Source organism: Dasypus novemcinctus, chromosome 2 (assembly GCF_030445035.2).
Source record: "Dasypus novemcinctus isolate mDasNov1 chromosome 2, mDasNov1.1.hap2, whole genome shotgun sequence".
Lineage (NCBI taxonomy): Eukaryota > Metazoa > Chordata > Mammalia > Cingulata > Dasypodidae > Dasypus > Dasypus novemcinctus.
Genome location: NC_080674.1, coordinates 173,678,066 through 173,696,644, shown reverse-complemented (window position 1 = coordinate 173,696,644; position 18,579 = coordinate 173,678,066). Strand labels below are relative to the sequence as shown.

General features: G+C 39.4%; 1 non-coding gene across 1 annotated transcript; it reads left to right on the top strand.

Annotated features, from left to right (window-relative positions):
• The first annotated feature begins 339 nt into the window (after positions 1 to 339).
• On the top strand, positions 340 to 471 carry LOC111766578 (small nucleolar RNA SNORA1). The gene has a single exon (XR_002798599.1). It is a non-coding gene; the product is annotated as a small nucleolar RNA SNORA1 (small nucleolar RNA).
• Positions 472 to 18,579: the final 18,108 nt, after the last annotated feature.

Here is an 18,579-nt window from a genome sequence, read left to right as displayed (position 1 = left end):
TGATTGGTGAGTTTAATCCATTAACCATTAACAGTCAATGTTATTAATGTAAAGGCAGTACTTACTTTAGTCATTTTAAACTTCGGTTTTAATTGTCATAACATTTTTTTTCTCTCTTTTTACTTTTTCATTTACTCTTATTGGTATTCTCCATTTCTACACTCTACTCCAAGCCTCTGTCTCCTGTCTTTTCCTTTCAGCCTGCAGAACTCCTTTTAGTAATTCTTGTAATGCAGGTCTCTTATTGACAAATTCTTTCAGTTTCTGTTTGTGAATATTTTAAACTCTCCATCATTTTTTTGAAGTACAGTTTTGCCAAATAAAGAATTCTTGGCTGAAAGCCTCATTCATATGAGAATGGTCACAGTTGATCATGATTTCCAGAACTGCTAAGATGGCTAAATTGAGAACAGGTTGTGCTTCCATCACAGTACATTTATTGCAGTGGTGACACTGAGACTTGCAACTTTTCTTTTGCTAATATCACAAGTAAAAAGTGAATGTAACAGGACTTTTTAATATTATAAACAGATTAAAAGCTAGCACATTTGAGATCATTTGCCAATATATGAATGTACTCTTTCTAGGGACCTTAAGTGAATAATTTGAAGAAATTAGATTCCAAGAATTCTAGTAAATAGGTGGGGAATTTTTGCAGTATGCATCAGTATGTCCATACACAAGTGCAAATGAAAAGAAGTTCATCTAAAAGAATTGTGACAAGGTTATCCTGAAGATAAATCTTGTTTCATGCTTCCGAGGAACTAAGGTGACTGATAAATAGTAAAATGATCACAACATGTTGAATTCCTTAAGTAAAAATATATCAACTTATAATATTGTTTAATGCTATACATAGTGAAAGAAAACCTCTTTGCACTATATAAAAAATGAATTCTTGGCTGACAGTTTTCTCTTTCAGGACCTTGAATATATCATACCACTGCCTCTCACCTCCATGTTTTCTTATGAAAAATCAGCACTTACTCTTATTGCACCTCCCTTGTATGTGACAAATCACTTTTCTCTTGCTTCTTTCAATATTCTTTACTTTTATTTGCATTTGACATTCTGATTAGTATGTGTCTCACAGTAGGTATACAATGTTTTATTCTATTGGAGTACATTGTGCTTCCTGAACATGCTTATTTATGTCTTTCCTAAGAGTTCAGAAAATTTTGGCCATTATTTCCTAAGCTATTCTTTCTGCCCCTTTCCCCTTCTTTTCTCCTTCTGGGATACATATGATGTGTACATTTGTGCACTTCATGCTGTCATTGAAATCCCTGAGACCCTGCTCAATATTTTCTATTCTTTTCTTTATCTGTTCTTCTGTCTATAAGATTTCGATTGCCCTGTCTTCTAGTTCATTGATTCTTTCTTCTGCTTGTTCAAATCTGCTATTGTACACCTCTAGTATATTTTTAATGTTTTATATTGTTCCTTTCATTCCCATGATCTCTGTTATGTTTCTTTTTATACTTTCAAATTATTCTTTATGCTCACACTGTGGTTTCTTAATAGCTTTCTATATCGTTAGCCATATTTTTCTGCACCTCCTTGAATTGATTTAGGAGATTTATTTGAACATCTTTGATTAGTTTTCCCAAATTCTTTGTCTCTTCTGAACTTTTAACGTGTTCCTTTGCCTGTGTCATATCTACTGTTTCTCAGTGTGGCTTGTAAATTTTTACTGATGTCTAGGCATCTGACTATACTGACAAGTGTACTCTGAAGGTGTTTCTCTTCTTCCTAGGTTTTTGTTGTTGATTGGCTTTGTGTTAAGGCTGTTCTTTGACATTTGGTTCAACTTATTCTAGACCTTTAGAATAGTCCATTTTTAACTGATCAGATTTTTAGCTCTTCTTCTTCTGATTCTTACTCTGGATATGTAGTCTGGACACTACAAATTTTAAGTCTGTAGTGTTTTTGCAATTGTTACACCCCCGAGGTGAAAATTTTCTTTCTTTAATCCTTCTCTGGGAATTTTGATATGTTCTGTTTGTCTTTGTTTTGCCTCAAATTTTTAAAAAATGCTCCTTTCATTGTCTCTATCTGCTTTTGCCTGGAAGGTAAATTCTTTATACTGGGTCACCCCAGAAAGGATTTTCCCAAGTCTGTGTTTCCTCACCTAAACAGGGCCAGGTCCCACAAAGTAGGCATAGACAGGTTTAACTAGCCTAGAGGAGGGGCCCAGGAGGTATGCCAATCATCTCTTTGATGGTTCCCCAAAGCTGTGCTTTCCTGGCCTGCCAACATATGGCACTCTTCAGCAAACTCTTCCCTGCAGGTCTAAAGATTTACTGTGCCTTTAAGTCCCACTTCCTCTACCCCTATTGAGGGTGGGGTTGAAACACTGCATGCCAGCTGCCTTTGTTCAGGGCAGGTTGAAACAGTAGCTGAGAATTTGCTCCCAGCGATCTCATTTGCTAATCTAAAGCTGTGATCAGTGTGTGGCTGTGCTCATCCCTGGTCTTGCAGAAAAGGTATTTTATACCCCTTTCTTTTTTTTTTTTTAAGGTTTATTATTATTTTTTATTTATTTCTCTCCCCTTCCCTGTCCCCCTTTCCCCCAATTGTCTGCTCTCTGTCCATTCACTGTGTGTGTTCTTTATACCCCTTTCTGACAGAAGCTAGCCATATTCGGCTGAGGCCTGTTGTGAAAGTGGGGGATGGGTCGGCAGCCACTGTGTGGAGAGTGCTACTCACAGTTCTTTACGGAAGTTTGTCATTCTCTTCTCCTGCTCTTCCCTGGATGCTGTATAGAGTTCTTCTGGCCTCTGGAGCCCCAGATCAGTTGTTTCCTATGGTGCCTGTATGTTTACTAGTTGTTTTGGAGAATGGACTGAGTTCTATAACTCCCTACTCCACCAACTTCCCTGGAAATTCATCTCTTAACATTTAAAAATATATATACTTTTAACTTTTTTGAAAAAAGGTACTTAGATTACATAAATGTTACATTAAAAATATATGGGATTCCCATATACCCCACTCCCTAGCCCTCCCACATTAACAACATCCTTCATTAGTGTGGTACATTTGTTACAATTGATGAACACATTTTGGAGTATTGCCACTAAGTGTGGATTATAGTTTACATTGTAGTTTACACTATTTCCTGCACGTTTTTGTAAGTTATTACAAGGTATATAATGGTCTGTATCTGTCACTGCAATGACATTCAGGACAATTTCCAAGTCCCCAAGATGTCCCCAAATTACAACTATTTTTCCCTCTCCCTTTCTTCAGTACCTCCAGTGGCCACTGCCTCCACATCAATGATAAAAGTTCTTCCATTGTTAGAACCACAATAAGTCTATAGTAGAATAATCATAAGTCTACTCTGGTCCATCATTCATTCCCCAATCCTGAGGATTCTGGGATGTTGATGCCCACTCCACCTCTAATTGAGAGAGAGCTTAGATCCCATGGGACAGATGGATGGGACTATCTTGCTTGCACTTGCAGACTCTCTGTGTTCCTTGAGATGGTTGTTGTCTATCATCATCTCCTTGTTAGCTGTCCTGAGTGTGTCCAATGAACTGGAGAGTAGGTGTTGCAACTCTGCTGAGATTCAGGGTCCAACTAGTACATAGACAGCTCAAAGATTTAAGTCTCTTTTTTATACCTATCAACTCTAGTACTAAGTATAGTTTCAAATATAAGGGTCAGAAGAGCAACGTATAGGGAAACCACAACTGAGTCCAATTCTGTCACACTGGGGAGCATAAATTCCAAAGAAGGGCCCTCTGGCAAGTCACCAAACTCCTGAGCTCTCTGCCCTGCCTATAATGTCTGGATGTCTCCAGAGCCCTCAGGAACCCAGCTATTTAAGGCAATATTTACTTTGGTAGGAAATGAGATCCTGCTGAGACGTGCATAAGCATAATCTCTGGAATGACCTCCCTACTTACTTTGAAACCTCTTGGCCATGTGAACTCATTTGGCTTTACCATTTCCCCCTTTTGGTCAAGGTCTTTTTCCAGTTGTGTTGCCAGTTGGTGCTTGATAGTAATCCCTTGATGCCAGGGAGGCTTATCGCCACTAGTCATGTCCCACGCTGGGGGGAAGGTAATGCTTTTATATGCTGAGTTTGGCTTAGAGAAAGGCCACATTTGAGCAATGAGGCTCTCAGGAGTAACTGTTAGGCACTCTATAATACTAGGCTAAGTTTCGTTTTCAAAAGTAAAGTTTCATCAGTACAGTCATTGCTATTAAGGGCCCATCAATGATCCGTCCTCCTTCACTAGTCACTGCCCCTGTACTCAGGGGATTCTTGCTTTCCCATTACAGAATGTGGCAGACCTCCCCAAGATGGACATTCGATATTTTTTTGGTGATTTTGTGACTCTCTATCCACTGTGACAATGCCCCATGAACACTTGAACACAATCATATGCCTTGTAAGTATACCCCAGGGGAACCTCCTCCCAAGCATCCCCCATTTCTGACACCCTGCATCAGTTATCTTCCCCTGCTGCAGTTGTAACCCTTCTGTGATCCAAAACTTCTTCAAAATTGAAGCCAACAAAATAACTGAATACAATTATAGGAAAATGATGTAATAATGATAATTTAAAAATAATTAGTAAAATACAAAAACATTTAAAAATATTTAAAAAATTAAAAATTTTTTGACATTATATTTTTTATCACTGTAAGATCTGTTGTCTTGTATGTACAGTGACATTTTCTTCCCCTTATTCCCCTAGTGTCTAATTTTTTTCATTTGCCTTCAAAGAAGCTTTAGGTTACAAAAAATTCATGTATAGAATATAGGGGATTCCTGTATATGCAATATCCTCCCCCTTTTCTCTTTCCCCTATTAAAAACATTTTACATGTGAATGGTATGTTTGTTACAATTGATGTACAAATATTGAGATATTGCTACTAATCATGGTCAATGATTTACATTATGGTTTGCATTTGGACCATACACTTTTATAGATTTTGATGAATTTTAATATAGTCTGTATCCATCATTGCAAGATCACATAGAACAATTCCATCACCCCCAAAAGGCGCCATATTCCATCTATTCTAGCTATCCCTTCCCCTTCCCTCAGGATCCATGGAAACCACAAAGATTAACTCATTGAAGGACAAGATTTACAGTTACTTGCATCAACCTTGAGGCTTGACATACTGGCCTGTCCTCTCCTATTAGGCACTGCTTAGTCTCTCAAGAGACTCCTGCCCCTCTCTTGGAGATCATAGCAGGACTCCCCAGGATGGGAATCCGACACCTTTCTACTCATTATGTGAGTCTCCACCCACTGACACAACACACTATGAAAAGATGAACACTACACACTTCCTAGAAGCCTGCCTCAGTGCTCTTGGTCCCACATGTCCCCACATCCAACACCTTAAACCAGTAACCCTCCCATGCCATATTTGCCTAAAGAACATTCCCAAGTTGTAGTTTCAACCACATACCCACAAATCCACAGAGTTAATATGCTCCCTCCCTCAGCTCTCCCCCAAATCCATGGACAATCCAACACACCCTCTCCACCCTACCTCCCTCACAGACCAGCACCTCTCAGTCCAATAGCATCACTGCACCACTGTTATGCCCATTGCCTGCACAACTACACCCCTCCACCTTATCATAGATTGTCCACTCACAAACTTCCCCCTTTCTGTCTCCTGTAAACCTATTTTCCAACCTCTAGCTCCATGAGTCTATTCAATTTTCTTTTTTTTAAAATTTAAATTATTTATTTATTTATTTTTTAATTTACATTAAAAAAAATATGAGGTCCCATTCAACCCCACCGCCCCCGCCCCCCACTCCCCCCACAGCAACACTCTCTCCCATCATCATGACACATCCATTGCACCTGGTAAAGTTCATCTCTGAGCATCACTGCACCCCATAGTCAATGGTCCACATCATAGCCCAGACTCTCTCACGTTCCATCCAGTGGGCCCTGGGGGGATCTACAGTGTCCCGTAATTGTCCGTGAAGCACTATCCAGGACAACTCCACGTCCCGAAAATGCCTCCACATCTCATCTCTTCCTCCCGTTCCCCACACCCAGCAGCCCCCATGGCTACCGTTCCCACACCCATTCCACATTTTCTCTGTGGACATTGGATTGGTTGTGTCCATTGCACACCTATGTCAAGTGAGGGCTTAGATTCCACATGGGTACTGGATGCACTCCTCCCACTTCTAGTTGTAGACACTCTAGGCTCCATGTTGTGGTGGTTGACCTTCTTCAACTCCATGTTAGCTGAGTGGAGTAAGTCCAATAAATCAAAGTGTAGGAGCTGAAGTCTGTTGAGGCTCTGGGCCTGGGTGTCATATTATCAGTCCAGAGATTCAAATCCCCTACATATATCTCAAACCCAGCACCAACTACAATTCCAATAAAGTAGCATGCAAGTCTTGTGAAAAGAGATCCCCTCTGAGTCCAATTCCATCACACAGACTCAAAAGAACCAATACCTGGGGTTGTATCTACCTTATCTGTCTCTTAGACTCTGTTCAGTTGTACATAGGGGTATTCCTTGTGACAACCTCCAGACTCTTTTTTAGAGACTCACAGCCTTATAATCTCATTTCTCCTTTCCATTTCCCCCTTACATTAGGTCAAACCGCTTCCCGAAGTCATGTTATTATATGTAGACAGGTATATTCTGCTGTTCCGCATTGAATCTTTAATTCAAGGTCATTTTCTAGTTGCTTCTTCAGCTGGTATGTGGTAGTGATCCCTCGGTGCCAGGGAGGCTCATCCCCGGGTGTCGTGTCCCACGCTGGGGGGAATGCATCACATCTACACGCTGAGTTTGGCTGTGAGAGTGGCCACATTTGAGTAACATGAAGGCTGTCAGGAGGAAACCCCCAGGCACAATGCTACTCTAGGCCTTGTTCTTATTGCAGGTGTATAGGCTCAAAAGTGTAGCCATTAGTATCAAGAGCCCACTGTTGGGCCCTCCTTCCTTCCTGGTTCTTGCCGTTGCACCTGGAGGATTGCCGCTGCTCTCCCAGGGCCCACAACAGTGACCCCCCGGCCAGGAGCCCAGTACCCCCCCAGCTGTTGTTTTTAATTGTTTCCACTATGAGTATATATAGACATTACCATATACCCTGGGCATATGCCCTGTATAACTCCCTGTCAACCATATATATCTTGTCAATAACATCCCATATCAGTATTCCTCCGCTGCCATTGTTGAACCACTCTGTGATCCAAAACTTCCCGTAAAGTGAATCCCAACATAATGTCAGCTTCAGAAGAGTCTTAGATCACCGAAATTCATATATACAATATACAGTATTTCCCCAGATCCACCATAAAACCTTTTCCCTTCCACAGCAATAATCTTTTAACTTATTCATATCATATTTCCTGAAACTGATGTACAGATTCCGAAACTATAGTTTTCAAACAAGGTAACATTTGTGCTTACTATGTGGTCCATACTTTAGGTTGTACAGTTTTCTAAATTTTTTAGTTATCCTATGTTTTGTCTTATGGATTTCATTATTTGTCTGTCATCCCCTATATGTTTTTGGTGTAATATTAGCTGTTTTATATTCATCCTCATGTACTCTCACATAACTCCTCTTTTGCCCCCTTATTTACCTTTGTTCCATCCATTGCACATCCATTTTCCCCTCCCCTTAGGGCCCACAACGCCTGCCAATCTAATGCCCTGGGAGCCATCCTTTCTCACGAGAGATACAGCTCTCTCTATTCGACGGCATTAGTCTTCCCCAGGATATGGGTCCACCCCACCCAATGGTAGAACCCACCTTGGCAAAATGAGCCTTCAGCCATTCCCTCCAGAGTCCGTGCTGCATCAGACCATACCCCCTGAGCGTCCTAACCAGGTAACCCTCCTACTTATACTTTGATACGTTTTACTCAACATTTAGTTCTCAATGAACTTCTGACACTCTCCCATGTTTGTATGTTGCCCCTCCCTCCCACCTATTTCTTGGACCATATTACCCCTCTTCCCATCCCCAGCCCCCCTCAAACCCAGAAAACCCCACCCGAAGGTAACCCCTTGCCCCCATTTTGTCCCTTCTTTGTGCTCATACTTACCGCCAGCTCATCACAGATTCCACCCCTGCAGACATTAACTCACATCCTTCCTCCACCCCCCGATTTCCAGTAAGCCACTTTTCCAGACTCTAGCTCTCTGAGGCAGTTAACTTATTTCATATCATTGAGGTCATATAGTATTTGTCCTTCAATGCCTGGGTTGCTTCACTCAACATAAGATTCTCAAGGTTCATCCATGTTATCACGTGCGATTGTAGTGTATTGGTTCTTACAGCTGAGTAGTATTCCATTGTGTGTATATACCACATTTTATTGATCCACTCATCTGTTGATGGACATTTGGATTGATTCCAACTTTTGGCGATAGTGAACAATGCTGCTATGAACATTGGTGTACATATATCGGTTTGTGTCCTTGTTTTCAGATCTGATGGGTATATACCCAGCAGTGGTATTGCTGGGTCATATGGCAAATCTATGGATAATTTTTTGAGAAACTGCCAAACTGTCCTCCAGAATGGTTGGATCCTTCTGCATTCCCACCAGCAATGGATGAGTGTTCCCCTTTCTTCACATCCTCTCCAGCATTTGTATTCTACTGCTTTTTCATGGCTGCCAATCTTATGGGAGTAAGATGGTATCTCATTGTAGTTTTGATTTGCATTTCCCTGATAGCTAGAGATTTGGAGCATTTTTTCATGTGCTTTTTAGCCATTTGTATTTCTTCTTTGGAGAAGTGTCTGTTTAAATCTTTTTCCCATTTTTTAAATGGGTTGTTTATCTTTTTGTTTTCGAGATATATGAGTTCTTTATATATGCAAGTTATAAGTCTCTTATCAGATATATGGTTGCCAAATATTTTCTCCCATTGTGTGGGTTCCCTTTTTACTTTCTTGACAATCTCCTTTGAGGTGCAGAAGGCTTTAATTTTGAGGTAGTCCCATTTATCTATTTGTTCTTTTGCTGCTCGTGCTTTTGGTGTGATATTCATGAAGCCATTTCCTATTACAAGGTCCTGTAGATGTTTCCCTACACTGCTTTCTAAGGTCTTTATGGTCTTGGCTCTTATATTTAGGTCTTTGATCCATCTTGAGTTGATCTTTGTATAAGGTATGAGATGGTAATCCTCTTTCATTCTTCTACATATGGCTATCCAGTTCTCCAGGCACCATTTGTTGAATAGGCCATTCTCTCCCAGTTGAGAGGGTTTGGTGGCTTTACTGAATATTATATGGCTATATACATGAGGTTCTATATCTGAACTTTCAATTCGATTCCATTGGTCTGTGTGTCTCTCCTTATGCCAGTACCATGCTGTTTTCACTACTGTAGCTTTGTAGTATGTTTTGAAGTCAGGAAGTGTGATTCCTCCTATTTTGTTTTTCTTTTTCAATATGTCTTTGGCTATTCGGGGCCTCTTTTTATTCCAAATAAATTTCATAGTTAGTTTTTCTAGTTCCTTAAAGAAGGCTGTGTTGATTTTTATTGGGATTGCATTGAATGTGTAGATCAGTTTTGGTAGGATAGACATCTTAATAATATTCAGTCTTCCTATCCATGAACAGGGAATATTCTTCCATTTATTTAGGTCTTCTTTGATTTCCTTGAACAATCTTGTATAGTTCTCGATGTATAAGTTTTTTACCTCTTTAGTTAAATTTATTCCTAAGTATTTGATTTTTTTATTTACTATTGTGAATGGTATTTGTTTCTTGATTTCCTCCTGATCTTGCTCATTATTGGTGTACAGAAATGCTACTGATTTTTGCGCATTGATCTTATAACCTGCGACTTTGCTAAACTCATTTATGAGTTCTAGGAGCTTTGTTGTAGATCTCTCAGGGTTTTCTACATATAGGATCATGTCATCTGCAAATAATGAAATTTTGAATTCTTCCCTTCCAATTTGAATGCCTTTTATATCTGGTTCTTGTCTCAGTGCTCGAGCAAGTACTTCCAAGACAATGTTAAATAGGAGCGGAGACAATGTACATCCTTGTCTTGTTCCTGAGTTTAGAGGGAAGGATTTCAGGATTTCGCCATTGTAAACAATGTTGGTTTTAGGTTTTTCATATATACTCTTTATCATGTTCAAAAAGTTTCCTTGTATTCCGATCTTTTGGAGTGTTTTTATCAGGAAGGGGTGCTGTATTTTGTCAAATGCCTTTTCTGCATCTATAGATATAATCATGTGGTTTTTTTCTCTCAATCTGTTTATATGGTGTATTACATTGATTGATTTTCTTATGTTGAACCATCCTTGCATACCTGGAATAAATCCCACTTGGTCATGGTGTATAATTCGTTTAATGTGTTGTTGAATATGATTAGCAAGTATTTTGTTAAGTATTTTTGCATCTAGGTTCATTAGAGAAATTGGTCTGTAATTTTCCTTTCTTGTGGTGTCTTTGTTTGGCTTTGGTACTAGGGTAATGTTGGCATCATAGAAGGAATTAGGCAGTGTTCCTTCTGTTTCGATTTTTTGGAATAGTTTCAACAGGATTGGTGTTAGTTCTTTCCGGAATGTTTTGTAGAATTCACCTGTGAAGCTGTCTAGCCCTGGGCTCTTCTTAGTTGGGAGATTTTTAATGACTGATTCTATCTCTTTGCTTGTGATTGGTTTGTTAAGATCATCAATTTCTTCTTTCGTCAGTATGGGCTGCTTATGTATTTCTAGGAATTTGTCCATTTCCTCTAAATTGTCATTTTTGTTGGAATATAGTTTTTCAAAGTATCCTCTTATGATAGTCTTTATTTCTGTGGGGTCAGTGGTGATATCACCTTTCTCATTTCTTATTTTGTGTATTTGCATCTTTTCTCTTTTTTTCTTTGTTAGTCTTGCTAAAGGTTTGTCAATTTTGTTGATCTTCTCAAAAAACCAGCTCTTGGTCTTGTTTATTTTTTCAAGTGCTTTCTTATTTTCTATTTCATTTAGTTCTGCTCTTATCTTTGTTATTTCCTTCCTTCTTCTTCCTGTTGGGTTACTTTGTTGTTGTTTTTCTAATTCCATCAAAAGTGCAGTTAGTTCTCCAATTTTTGCTCTTTCTTCTTTTTTGATATATGAATTTATGGCTATAAATTTCCCTCTCAGTACCGCTTTTGCTGCATCCCATAAATTTTGGTATGTTGTGTTATCATTATCATTTGTTTCAAGGTAGTCATTGATTTCTTTTGAGATTTCCTCTTTGACCCACTTTTTTTCTAAGAGTGTGCTGTTTAATTTCCAAATTGTCATGTGAAGTCTGGGTCTCTGTCCCTTGCAAATTTCCAGCTTGACTCCACTGTGGTCAGAGATACTGTTTTGTATGATTTCGATCTTTCTGAATTCATTAAGCCTTTCTTTGTGGCCTAGCATATGGTCAATCTTGGAGAATGTTCCATGTGCGCTTGAGAAAAATGTATATCCTGCTGTGTTTGGGTGTAATGATCTATATATGTCTATTAGATCCAGCTCTTCTAATATACTGTTCAAATGTTTTGTTTCTTTAGTGATTCTCTTTTGAGATGTTCTGTCCAGAGTTGATAGTGGTGTATTAAAATCCCCCACTATAATTGTAGATGCATCTATTCTTTCACTTAGTTTTTCCAGCGCTTGCCTCACATATTTAGAGGCGCCCTTGTTAGGAGCATAAATATTTATGATTGTTCGAACTTCTTGACAGATTGTCCCTTTCACTAAAATATAGTATCCTTCTTTGTCTCTCACAATTGTTTCGCATTTAAAGTCTATTTTGTCTGATATTAATATAACTACTCCTGCCTTTTTTTGGTTGTTGTTTGCTTGTATGATTGTTTTCCAGCCATTCACTTTCAACCTCCAAGAGTCTCTGTGTCTAAGATGTGTCTCTTGTAGGCAGCATATAGATGGGTCATATTTCCTTACCCAGTGTCCCAGTCTGAATCTTTTGATAGGTGAGTTTAATCCGTTGACATTCAGTGTTATTACGTTTAGAGAGTTATTTATGGTAGCCATATTTTGGTTGGATTTGTGTTTGTTATATTTTGTTTGTATTATTTTATTTTCCCCTTCTATTTTTGTCTTTCTTGTTGCTTTTACACTCTCCTCCATCTCTGACTGTCCTGTTTTTTCCTTTCTTCCTGCAGAACTCCCTTAAGAATTTCTTGAAGGGGAGGTTTCTTGTTGATATACTCTTTCAGTTTCTGTTTATCTGTGAATATTTTGAACCCTCCATTATTTTTGAATGCTAGTTTAGCTGGATAGAGTATTCTTGGTTGGAAATTTTTTTCCTTTAGTACCTTGACTATATCATACCACTGTCTTCTTGCCTCCATCGTTTCAGATGAGAAATCAGCACTTAATCTTATGGAGTTTCCCTTGTATGTGATGGTTTTCTTTTCTCTTGCTGCTTTTAGAATTTTTTCTTTGTCTTGAGCATTGGATAATTTGACAAGTATATGTCTTGGGGTGGGCCTGTTGGGGTTTATGACCAGTGGAGTGTGCTGTGCTTCTTGGATATGTACATCTGTCTCTTTCAGTAGATTTGGGAAGTTTTCATTCATTATTTCCTGCGACACTCCTTCTGACCCCTTTCCCTTCTCTTCTCCTTCTGGAATGCCTATAATACGTATGTTTGAGCGTTTTGCGTTATCATTCAGGTCCCTAAGTCCTATCTGGATTTTTTCTACCTTTTTATTGACCACTTCTACTATCTGTTTGATTTCCAATGCACTGTCTTCCACATCACTGATTCTCTGCTCTGCCTCTTCTAGTCTGCTGATATTTGCTGCAAGTGTATTTTTGATTTCTTGAATTGTGGTGTTCATTTCCATCATATCTGTTATTTTTTTGTGCATGTCTGCAATTTCCCCTCCAAGTGTTGTCTTCACGCTGTTAACCTCTTTCATTACTTCATCAAATTTGTCGGTGATAAATGTTCTGAGATCTTTCATTGCTTGTGCGAAGTCCTGCCCCCCCTTCCTGATTTTTAGTTTGTTCATTGGATTCAGCCATGTTTTCCTGATTACTGGTTTGGTTTGTAGATTTTTGTTGCTGTCTTGTCAACATTTTTTCTTGACGGGTTTAATCAGTTCCTTAGCTTCTTTGTCTAGTCTTGGAGATTAATTAGCTGTTCTTTTTGTGTAAGTGTTATATCTTCTCTTTGTCACTTTCTTCTTCTTATTCCAATTTCTTATTGCTAGTTAAGCTCACTTTAAAGGAAAATATTAGTGCTGGGGAAAGGCAATTGTGTAAGGAAGGAAACAGTGTGAAGTAGTATTGGTGATATATGTTAACAAAGCAACAATATGAGTTCTGGGAGGATGGAGGTTAGATTATGTAAATTGTGTAGAGTTATAGTAGTAGGAAAGTACCTATAATGAGGTAGACGACTGAATATGGGAGGAATGTGGTACGTACTAAGAGGCTATTGTTTTCGTGAGAGAGGGAAAGAGAAAAGAAAGGTAATAGTTTCAGGGACGAATACCAGATGGAAAACTAAACAAAGGTATTAGAAATTAAGAGTTAGACACATTGTGGATCAAAGAAAGGGAGATGGAATATAGGAGAGATAGCAGATGGTGGAGGATATCAAGTTGTAGGGGAAAGGGGATAGTGTAGATAGGCTAAATCTATTCACAGAGAAATGAGGCAGTGGAGGGTGAGGAAACCCAGCAAATGTGAGGTATTTCCTGCAGGACCTATTGTATTGTTAAGGTAAAATAGTATAAGAAGAATATTGGGGACAAGAAAGAGAGGATTAAAAAAAAAAAAAAGAACAACAACAACAAAAAATAAAAAATAAAAAATAAAAAAAAAACAAAAAACAAAGAACAGAAACCCCGCTGCCAGGCTCAGCTGGGCTCCGGTCCCCCGCCCACCACCCGCCGCCGCTCGGCTGGGCTCGGCTGGGCCCGGCTTCCCCGCCCGCCGCGGCTCGGCTGGGCTCGGCTTTCCCGCCCACTGCCCGCCGCGGTGCAGCGCGGCTCGGCTCTCCCGCCCGGTGCGGCGCGGCTGGGCTCGGCCGAGCTCGTCTGGGCTCGGCTCCCTCGCCCGCCGCGGCCCAGCTTCCCCGCCCGCCACCCGCTGCAGCACAGCGCGACTCGGCTCTCCCGCTCGCCGCCCGCCTCGGCGCGGCTGGGCTCGACCGAGCTCAGCCAGGCCCGGCCCCCCCGCCCGCCGCGGCTCAGCTGGGCTCGGCCGGACCCGGCTTCCCCGCCCACCGCCCGCCACGGTGCAGTGCAGCTCGGCTCTCCCGCCCGCTGCCCACCGCGGCCCAGCTAGGCTATCCTGGCCGCCGCCCGCCGGGGCTCAGTGCGGTGCTAGCTGCCTCGGCTCCGCCTACCCAAGGAGGGAATCCTCCACACATAGCTGGGATCTCCGTGTATATTTCACAGATGGATCCTCTCTGTTACCTTCCCTCAAAATCGATGTCCAGACACCTCCGGACCAGGAAAAATCCCGAAACAGCCCGGTCCCAAAGGGTCTCCGACGCCTCCCAGCTGATTCCCCCCAGGAGCTAGTAACCGGGAAGTTCACTCAGCCGCCATCTTGTCTCCACCCTCAATTTTCTTAATTCATATCAGTAAGGTCATGTAAGCTTTGTTCTTAAGTGCCTGGCTTACTTCATACAACATAAGGTCTTTAAGATTCATTCATGCTATCCCATGTGTTAATCCAGCATTCCATCTTATAGCTCTGTAAAATTTCATTGATGTAAATACCACAATTTGTTTAACCATTCTTCTGCTGATGGACATTTGGGCTTTTTCCAACTTTTTGGAATAGTGAATGATGCCACAATGAACATTGGTGTGCATATATCTATTCATGTCTCTGTTTTCAGTTCTTCTGGGTGTATATCCAGCAGTGGGATTGCTGGATCATATGGCAGTTCTATTATTAGCTTCCTGAGGAACAGCTAAACTGTCCTCTATAATGCCTGACCATTATACAACCCCACCAGCTGTAGATAAGTGTTCCCATTCATCCACATCCTTTCCTCTGTTTTTTTAATAGCTGCCAGTCTAATGGGTGTAAAATGATATCTCTTTGGGGTTTTGATTTGCATTTCCCTAATAGCTAGAGATTGAGCATCTTTTCATGTACTTTTTAGCCATCCATTTGTATTTCTTCTTTGGAGAAGTGTATATTCAAGTCACTTGCCCATTTTTTAAAATGGGTTGTTTTCTTATTTTTGATGTGTAAGATTTCTTTATACATTCTGGATATTAGGCCACTATCAGATATATGGTTACCAAATATTTTCTCCCATTGAATAAGCTGCCTTTTCAGTTTTTGACAAATTCCTTTGAGGTGCAAAAGTTTTTAATTTTGAAAAGGTCCCATTTATCTATTTTTTCTTTTGTTGCTCATGCTTTGGGTGTAAAGTTCATGAAACTATTTCCTAACACAAAATCCTATAGATGCTTCCCTATATTATCTTCCAAGATCTTTAATGTCTTGACTCTTATATTTACATCTTTGATCCATCTTGAGTTAATTTTTGTATAAGGTGTCAGGTGGTATTCCTTTCTCATTCTTTTGGATATGGATACCCAATTCTCCAAGCACCATTTGTTGAAGAGGCCAATCTCTCCCAGTTGAGTGGGCTTGGAGGCCTTGTTGACTATCAGTTGACTGTGTATGTAAGGATCTGTATCAGAACTTTCAATTTGGTTCCATAGGCCAGTATGTCTCTCTTTGTGCCAATACCATGCAGTTTTGACCACTGTAGCTTTGTAGTATGTTTTAAAGCCAGGTAGTGTGATTCCTCCTATTTCATTTTTCTTTTTCAATATGTCTTTGGCTTTCAGGGCCTCTTGCCCTTCCAAATAAATTTCATTGTTAGCTTTTTCAATTCAGTAAAAAAATGCTGTGGTAATTTTTATTGGGATTGCGTTAAATCTGTAAATCAGTTTGGGTAGGATAGACATCTTAATGATGTTTAGTCTTCCTATCCACGAACAGGGATTTAGGTCTTCTTTGATTTCTTTTAAATGTGTTGTGTAGTTTTCTCTGTATAAGCCATTTACATTTTTAGTTAAATTTATTCCTAGGTATTTGATTCTTTTAGTTGCTATTATAAATGGTATTTTTTTTCTTAATTTCCTCCTCAGTTTGCTCATTGGTGTACAGAAATGCTACTGTTTGTTGTGCATTGATTTTTAACCTGCCACTTTACTGAACTCATTTATAAGCCCTAGAGGCTTTGTTGTACGTTTCTTAGGGCTTTCTATGTATAGGATCATGTCATCTGCAAATAGTGAAATTTTGACTTCTTCCTTTCCAATTTGGATGCCTTTTACATTTTTTTCTTGGCTATGTGCTCAAGCAAGTACTTTTAACACACTCTTAAGTAAGGGTTGTGAAAGTGGGCATCCTTGTTTTGTTCCAGATCTTAGAGGGAAAGGTTTAAGGACTTTACCATTGAAAATGATGTTAGCTGTGGGTTTTTCATATATACCCTTTATCATGTTGAGAAAGTTTCCTTCTATTCCTATCTTTTGAAATGTTTTTATCAGGAAAGGTGCTGTGTTTTGTCAAATGCTTTTTCTGCATCTATTGAGATGATCATGTAATTTCCCCCCCAATCTGTTTATGTGGTGTATTACACTGATTGATTTTCTTATGTTGAACCACCCTTGCATAACAGGGATAAAACCCGCTTGGTCATGGTGTATAATTCATTTGATGTGTTGTTGAATATAATTAACAAGTATTTTGTTGAGGATTTTAGCATCTAGGTTCATTAGAGTGATTGGTTTATAGTTTTCCTTTCTCATGGTGTCTTTGTTTGGATTTGGCATTAGGGTGATTTTGGCAACATAGAATGATTTAGGCAATATTCCCTCCACTTGTATTTTTTGAAAGAGTTTAAGCAGGATTGGTGTTAGTTCTTTCCAGAATGTTTGGTAGAATGTAACTATGAAGCCATCTGGTCCTGGTCTCTTCTTAATTGGGAGGTTTTTGATGACTAATTCTGTCTCATTACTTGTGGTTGGTCTGTTGAGTTCATCGATTTCTTCTTTCATCAATGTAGGCTGCTTGTGTGTTCTAGGAATTTGTCCATTCCTCTAAGTTATCCATCTTGTTGGCATACATTTTTTTCAAAGTATCTTCTTATAATACTCTATTTCTGTGGGATCAGTGGTGATATCCCTTTCATCATTTCTTATTTTGTGTATTTGCCTCTTCTCACTTTTTTTCCTTGTTAGTTTAGCTGAGGCTCTGTCAATTTTATTAATCTTCTCAAAGAATTGTTTTTGATTTTATTTTTTTCTAGTGCTTCCTCATTTTCAATTTCATTTAGCTCTGCTCTAATCTTGTTATTTTCTTCTTTCTACTTCCTTTTGTGGTTAGTTTTTTGTTCTTTTTCTAATTCCTCCAGGTGTGCATTTAAGTTTTTGGTTTTAGCTCTTTCTTCTTTTTTAATATGGGCATTTATGAGTATGAATTTCCCTCTCAATGCAGGTGTTGTTGCATTCCATAGGTTTTTATATGTTGTGTTGTCATTTTCACTTACTTCAAGGTAGTTACTAATTTTTTGTGTGATTTTCTCCTCAACCCACTGTTTGTCTAAGAGTCTGTTGTTTAACTTCCATATCTTTGTTCCTAATCTGGTTTTCTGCCCCTTACTGATTTCCAGCTTCATTCCATTGTGATCAGAGACATTACTTTGTATAATTTCAATCATTCTGGATTCATTGAGAGTTGTGCTGTGGCCTAGCATGTGATCTATCCTGGAGAATGATCCATGTGTGCCCAAGAAGAATGTTTATCCAGCTGTATTTGTGTGTAATGTTGCATATGTATATATTAGGTCCAGATCCTCTAATGTATTATTCAAGGTCTTTGTTTCTTTATTGATTCTCTGTTGAGATGTTCTGTCTAATGGTGATATTGGCCTATTAAAGTCCCCTACTATTATTCTAGAGGCATCTATTTCTCTACTTACTTTTTCCAATGATTGCCTCATATATTTTGAGGCACCCTGGTTAGATGCATAAATATTTATGATTGGTCTTTCTTCTTGATAGATTATCAGTTTTATTAGTATATTGTGTCCATTTTTGTTTCTTCAATTATTTTTTTTATATTCCCCCCTTGTGGCTTTTTGTGTGCTGTCTCCTCTATGTGTCCACTCATTATGTGTTCCTCTGTGTCTGTATTTATTTATTTTATTTCCCCTTCCCCCTTGAGGCTTGCTTGATATCTGCTCTCTGTGTCCATTCACTGCACGCTCTTATGTGTTTTTGCTTGTCTTTCTTTTTTTGTTGCATCACCTTGCTGAGTCAGCTCTCCGTGGCACTTGTGGGCCAGGCGGCTCTTTGCAGTGTGTGGGCAAGCCCACCTTTCACAAGGAGACCATAGGCTGTGAACCCAGGGCCTTCCATATGGTAGACAGAAGCCCAACTGATTGAGTCACAGTTGCTTCCCTCTTACAATAATTTTGTATTTAAAGTCTATTTTGTCCAATATTAATATAGCTACTCCCACCTTTTTTGGTTACTGTTTGCTTGTAAAATTGTTTTCTAGCCACTCACGTTCAGCCTCCTTATGTCCCTGGGTGTAGGCAACATATAGATGGGTC